The sequence below is a fragment of the Apodemus sylvaticus genome, chromosome X (genome assembly GCF_947179515.1).
Source record: "Apodemus sylvaticus chromosome X, mApoSyl1.1, whole genome shotgun sequence".
NCBI classification, from domain to species: Eukaryota; Metazoa; Chordata; class Mammalia; order Rodentia; family Muridae; genus Apodemus; species Apodemus sylvaticus.
The window spans coordinates 73,428,350-73,436,000 of NC_067495.1; the positions used below are offsets into that span (position 1 = coordinate 73,428,350).

General features: G+C 40.5%; 1 pseudogene; it reads left to right on the forward strand.

Moving 5' to 3' along the window:
* The first annotated feature begins 3,934 nt into the window (after positions 1-3,934).
* LOC127674551 (ras GTPase-activating protein-binding protein 1-like) lies at positions 3,935-6,440 on the forward strand (annotated as a pseudogene).
* Positions 6,441-7,651: the final 1,211 nt, after the last annotated feature.

Sequence of the window (7,651 nt, forward strand, 5' to 3'; positions counted from 1 at the left end):
TGAGGAAATCCAAAAAATCATCAGATCCTCCTACAAAAGCCTATACTCAACACAACTGGAGAATCTGGAGGAAATGGACAATTTCCTTGACAGATACCAAATACCAAAATTAAATCAGGACCAAATAGATCATCTAAACAGTCCCACAACCCCTAAAGCAATAGAAGGGGTCATAGAAAGTCTTCCAACCAAAAAAAAAAAAAACACAGGACCAGATGGTTTCAGTGCAGAATTCTATCAGACCTTCAAAGAAGACCTAACACCAATACTCTTCAAACTATTCCACAAAATAGAAACAGAAGGAACACTACCCAATTCCTTCTATGAAGCCACAATTATGCTGATACCAAAACCACACAAAGATCAAACAAAGAAAGAGAACTTCAGACCAATTTCTCTTATGAACATCGATGCAAAAATACTCAATAAAATTCTTGCCAACCGAATCCAGGAACACATCACAATGATCATCCACCATGATCCAATAGGCTTCATCCCAGGGATGCAGGGTTGGTTCAATATACAGAAATCCATCAATGCAATCCACTACATAAACAAACTCAAAGAAAAAAACCACATGGTAATTTCATTGGATGCTGAAAAAGCATTTGACAAAATTCAGCATCCTTTCATGCTTAAAGTCTTGGAAAGAACAGGAATTCAAGGCCCATACCTAAACATAGCAAAAGCAATATACAGCAAACCGGTAGCCAGCATCAAACTAAATGGAGAGAAACTTGAAGCAATCCCATTAATATCAGGGACTAGACAGGGCTGCCCCCTTTCTCCTTTTTTTTTTTTTTTTCAATATTGTACTTGAGGTACTAGCTCGGGCAATTAGACAACATAAGGAGGTCAAATGGATACAAATTGGAAAGGAAGAAGTCAAATTATCATTATTTGCAGATAATATGATAGTCTACCTAAGTGACCCAAAAAACTCCACTAGAGAACTTCTACAGTTGATAAACAACTTCAGCAAAGTGGCAGGTTATAAAATCAACTCAAGCAAATCAGTAGCCTTCCTATACTCAAAGGATAAGCAGACTGAGAAAGAAATTAGGGAAATGACCCCCTTCACAATAGCCACGAACAGTATAAAGTACGTTGGGGTGACTCTTACCAAACATGCGAAACATTTGTATGGCAAGAACTTCAAGACTATGAAGAAGGAAATTGGAGAAGACCTCAAAAAATGGAAAAACCTCCCATGCTCATAGATCGGCAGGATTAATATAGTTAAAAAGGCCATTTTGCCAAAAGCAATATACAGATTCAATGCAATACCCGTCAAAATTCCAACTCAATTCTTCACAGAGTTAGAAATAGCAATCCTCTAATTCATCTGGAATAACAAAAAACCCAAGATAGCTAAAACTATTCTCAGCAACAAAAGAAATTCTGGGGGAATCAGTATCCCTGACCTCAAGCAATACTACAGAGCAATAGTATTAAAAACTGCATGTTATTGGTACAGTGACAGGCAGGAGGATCAATGGAACAGGATTGAAGATCCAGAAATGAAACCACACACCTATGGCCACTTGATCCTCGACAAAGAGGCTGAAAACATCCAACGGAAAAAAGATAGCCTTTTCAACAAATGGTGCTGGTTCAACTGGAGGTCAGCATGCAGAAGAATGCGAATTGATCCATCCTTGTCTCCTTGTACTAAGCTCAACTCCAAATGGATCAAGGACCTCCACATAAAGCCAGACACTCTGAAGCTAATAGAAAAGAAACTGGGGAAGACCCTTGAGGACATCGGTACAGGGAGAAAGTTTCTGAACAGAACACCAATAGCGTATGCTCTAAGAGCAAGAATTGACAAATGGGACCTCATAAAATTACAAAGTTTCTTTAAGGCAAAGGACACCATCAAAAGGGAAAATTGGCAACCAACAAATTGGGAAAAGATCTTCACCAACCCTACATCAGATAGAGGGCTAATAAAGAACTCAAGAAGTTAGACTCCAGAAAACCAAATAACTCTATTAAAAAATGGAGTACATTGTTAAACAAAGAATTTTCACCTGAAGAAGTTCAGATGGCGGAGAAGCATCTTAAAAAATGCTCAACTTCATTAGTCATCAGGGAAATGCAAATCCAAACATCCCTGAGATTTCACCTTACACCAGTCAGAATGGCTAAGATTAAAAATTCAGGAGACAGCAGGTGTTGGGGAGGATGTGGAGAAAGAGGAACACTCCTCCACTGCTGGTGGGGTTGCAAATTGGTACAACCACTCTGGAAATCAGTGTGGCGGTTCCTCTGAAAACTGGGTACCTCACTTCCAGAAGATCCTGTTATACGACTCCTGGGCATATACCCAGAATATTCCCCACCATGTAATAAGGATACATGCTCTACTATGTTCATAGCAGCCCTATTTATAATTGTCAGAAGCTGGAAAGAACCCATGTATCCCTCAACAGAAGAGTGGATGCAAAAAATGTGGTATATCTACACAACGGAGTACTATTCAGCCATTAGAAACAATGAATTCATGAAATTCTTAGGCAAATGGACGGAGCTAGAGAACATCATACTAAGTGAGGTAACCCTGACTCAAAAGATGAATCGTGGTATGCACTCACTAATAAGTGGATATTAACCTAGAAAACTGGAATACCCAAATCATAATCCACACATCAAATGAGGTACCCGAAGAAAAGAGGAGGGGCCCCTTGTTCTGGAAAGACTCAGTGAAGCAGTATTCGGCAAAACCAGAACGGGGAAGTGGGAAGGGTTGGGTGGGAAAGCAGGGGGCGGGAAGGGGTCTGATGGGACTTTCGGGGAGTGGGGGGTCTAGAAAAGGGGAAATCATTTGAAATGTAAATAAAAATATATCGAATAAAAAAAATAAACTCCAAAAAAAAAAAGGGAAATACTCAAACATCAAAAACAATCAAAGAAAAGCAAAAGAAAAATTCATGAGTATCTATAACGAGGTAACTCATCCCAACAGGCCCATGTGGCTGCAGCTTCCTGAGTGAATCCTCAGAACACTACACAGCCGCTTTACACCCCTCGACAGGAAGGAGAAATACGTAAAGAGAAGACACTCAATAATTTTATAGAATAATTAAATAAGTATGTCTTATATATAAAATTCTATCCCATCAAGATATAGGGGAAAAGACATTTGGGAATCTTTTAATTTAAAAACAGAAAGCATTTGCTAAGGGCCATGATCATCCTATTAATCCGCAAAAAAGAGTTAAGCCTATTAGCAAAACTCTGTTAGGAAGAAAGATTTGATGGACTCTGTTATGTCATAAAATATAGCTGTGTATCTGTTATCTTATTGCACACTTCACATCCTGGACTGAGCCTTTTTAAAAAGATGCAAGTTGATGTAATTCATAAAAGAGATGATGATATTATCATTTTACTGTATTTTACATTCACTCTTCCAAAGAAACACCTTAAAACAGGCACAAAACCCTGCACCTGTGCATTTACTTAAAAAAAAAAAAAAACAAAAAACAGCAAACAGTTAATAACATTGAAATGCTATCCTTCCTACCACAGAATGACGTGGATGTCTTCAGATGAACACTGGCACCCATGTTCTTATTGTATTTTACAAATGCATGAAAAAATATTTTATAATAATAATAATAATAAATATGCACTAACTTAACATGGACACTACCTTAATGATAGGCATTGGTGGCAGCCAGTTAAGCACCAGTGACCCTGCAGTCTCTGGTCTTTAGTTGTTCTTCTTGTCTCTCAACTATTTCACGTAATCTACTGAGGTAAGTTTATAACTTGAAATGTGAACTTTTTTTTAGGATTTAGAACAAACTAATTTGATTTTAAAAGTTTTAGAGGTTGGGTTTTAGACATGCTACTATTTAATTTTTAACTTCACATTTGAAAAGTTTTTTTTAGATCTCGCTGCATTTACATGCAGTGCATTCTTAAGATGTATGTGGTAAGTAAAGCTGTCTTTAAAGCAAAAAAAAAAAAAAAAAAAATCACGAGTAAAACCTAAATTCTGTAGCTCAGAGTTATATAAGAAGTGCATAAATAAAACCTGCTGTGCTTGTTCAGTGTTGATTGCATGTACACGATTTCAGGGATAACCACTTTGGTTTTGGGACGATCATTTAGGTGGCTCCTTCCTGGGGAAATACTATGTATGCCTTCCACTTTAAGAATCCTTTAATTGCCAAAAGTTTTTGTGTGTGTGTGTGTGTGTGTGTGTGTGTGTGTGTGTGTGTCTAGAAGTGGGACGCAGTGATATATCTCTTTTCCACATTACCATGTATATTGATCTTATCATTTTCAGGTCTTCTTAGTAATATTGTTGAGGTATAATGGCTGTAGCTTTCCTGTCATTTCTAGCAGATACAATCTAACAGCAAATTTTCTGGTCCTCTGGATTTTATGATTTTTTTCTCCCTTTTTTTTTTTTTGATATTCCCTAAGTCTTGGATTCAGGAGTTGTATTGTAGATATATCATTTATGTCTGGACACCTATGATCAGTTTTATCTATGCATTTTGACCAGTTTTGGTTTTCTGCAATGATCTCTTACTGTTCCAAAGAAAACCTTTTTGAAGAGTATTGAGAGCTACACTTACTACAGTGAGGAATTAGGATGGTCTGGTGTGTGTGTGTGTGTGTGTGTGTGTGTGTGTGTGTGTGAGAGAGAGAGAGAGAGAGAGAGAGAGAGAGAGAGAGGAGGGGGGTTCTCTGTGTATCCCTGGCTGTCCTGGAGCTCCCTCTGTAGACCAGGCTGGCCTCAAACTCAGAAATTCGCCTGCCTCTGCCTCCCAAGTGCTGGGATTAAAGGCAGGTGCCACCACTGCCTGGCTAGGCTGGTCTGGTAAATTAGTTGTTCTAAGTTCTCCTTTAAGGCCTATGACCTCACTAGCATGGTTAATTGGCTAGTTTTTCAGTACCAGGCTGTGTTTCTAACTAAATATGAAATGATTGCACTAGGGATACCACCACCTCTGGCCACACAGTAATCTTGACCTCCTGGTCAGCTGGGAAGGTTGAATAGACCAAAGGAGGTTATCGAGAAGCCTATCTGCTTTCTGGTTGGGCAAGAGTTTGTTTGACAGTACTACACCCTGCTGAACCAGGCCCCGGACATGCTGCACAGATTTTATGGAAAGAACTCTTCCTATGCCCATGGGGGCTTGGATTCCAACAGGAAGCCAGCAGATGCAATCTACAGGCAGAAGGAAATCCACAGGAAAGTGATGTCACAAAACTTCACCAACTGCCACACCAAGATCCATCACGTGGATGCTCATGCAAGTCTGAATGGCGAGGTGTTGGTCCAAGTGATGGGGCTACTGTCCAACAACAATCAGGCTCTGTGGAGGTTCGTGCAGACCTTTGTCCTAGCTCCTGAGGGCTCTGTTGCCAACAAAGTCAATGTTCACAACGACATCTTCAGATACCAAGATGAGGTCTCTGGTGGCTTTGTCACAGAGCCTCAAGGGGAATCTGAGGAAGAAGTAGACGAACCTGAAGAAAGACAGCAGACACCAGAGGTGGTGCCTGATGATTCTGGAACTTTCTAAGATCAGACTGTCAGCAATGACTTGGAGGAACATTTAGTGGAGTGTGTTGTGGAGCTGGAACCAGAGCCAGAGACGGAGCCGGAGCTGGGGCTGGAGCTGGAGCTGGAGCCAGAACCTGTGTCTGATATTCAAGAGTTCAAGCCTGAGCCTGCATTGGAAGAAGCTGCTACCGAGGATGTGCTGAAGAGCACTTCCCCAGCCCCGGCAGATGTGGCCCTGGAACACGAGGACTTGAGGACAGTTTATTGGGCATCTGTGACTAGTAAGAACTCCCTCCCCGTGGGGCAGTTCCAGTGATCGGGACACCACCTCATGTGGTCAAAGTGCCAGCGTCACAGTTCCATCCAAAATCTAAACCTGACTCTTCAGATTCCACCACAAAGGCGTCAGAGAGATCAGATTGTTCAGAGTTCAGAGTTTCAGAGCAAGGGATCAATATCCTTCCTCAGAGAGGACCCTGGCCAATCCGTGAGGCTGGTGAACTAGGAACCTCTATGGATGGTGAGGCATCCTGACAGTCACCAGCTCTTCATCGGGAACCTGCCATATGAGATTGACAAGTTGGAACTGAAGGATTGTTCCCCCAAATTATGGGAATGTGGTGGAGCTGCGCATCAACAGTGTTGGGAAGTTACCCAATTTCAGATTAGTTATGCTTGATGATTCTCAAACTCTTCGGAAGGTACCATCATGTTCCAAGGTGTGATACATCTGAATGTAGAAGACAAGGCTCGAGCTTCCAGGGAAGGCAACCACCGAAATAACCACCTTTGGGGACCCTGAGGACCCTGTGACTGGCGGAGTGGTAGGATGAGAGGCCCTCCCCTCAGCGGCAAGGTGCAAAACCCAGGCTTTGGCGTGGACAGGGGGATTATAGCTCCAAGGCAGTGAATTGCTTGGCTCAGATCTCCACACAGTACACAGCCCTGGCACCTGAAGAATGGTGAATTCCTTCAAGCACCCTTTGGTGTCTCTAAGCAGTCTAATATAAACTGCTTGAGTTTGTATAATTTTAATTTCTCTGTTTTTCATGATGTGTGTTCCCCAACCCCATTTCCTCTCTTCACCCTTTAGTCCTTCATTACCAGTTTTCCAGAATGATACTTTAGGAGGAATATATTTGTAAAGAAGAGAAAAGACTGACCTTCCTGCTCCCGCTGCATACACAGACTGGACTTTCACAGTCATTCCTCAGAGGACTGTGTCTCAGTTTCACTGACAACGGATGTTTCATTTGTTGGGAGACACAAGATTTGCTAAACACTTTGGAAACAGGAAAAATAAAGTCATGACTCCATTCTGGTGTGAAAAAAAATAATGCCTTTTGGCAACTGCCACTGGGTCCCCGGCAATTGTTTAAAGAAAAGAAATAAAGAGTCTAGATTCATTTTTTTAAAAAAAAAATAGATATGATGTTATGCAACTTAGGCTGAAAATACTCCTCAAAAGACCCATAAACTAACACCAAAACACAGTATTAGGCATGACCAGAAACCTTTTGAGTTTCTGGTCAGGATTGTCCAAGAGATTCTCCCAAACCATATAGGCTATTGCTCTTGCCATTTATTGCCTCTTAGTGATTGAAATAAGTCTCTATTTCTGAAGACACCGTCAGCAGGTATAGGACTTAGAAAAATCGAGCTGTATTTGGACTGAAAGCTTCCTTTCTCAGGTGTTGTTATCATAATACCAGAAGGTGCACTGGAAGCTGCCAGTGTAGGGAAGCAATGCATAGAAACCCATGGAGCACAGTAATAATCACCACTGCAAGGTACCCATAAAGGTGGGATAGTGCAGTATTACCTTAGTGATGAAGGTATTTTTATATATTAAAACAAACTGATGGCCAAATCTGTTATTCTTTTTACAATAGTAGATATGTATATTACTAGATGTAGTTCTCCCAAAAATATATTTTTAGATATTATTACTATTCAGTAATATGAGATGAAGTTCATGCATCGAGGTGTATATTTGAGAGTTTTGACCCATAATATGGTAGCATCCAGGTCAGTGAAATTGCTTAGATTAAGTAGATAGATTGATATTGTCTAATTATAATTTCTACAATGATAAAGATTTTTCTATCATTGTTTATTTCA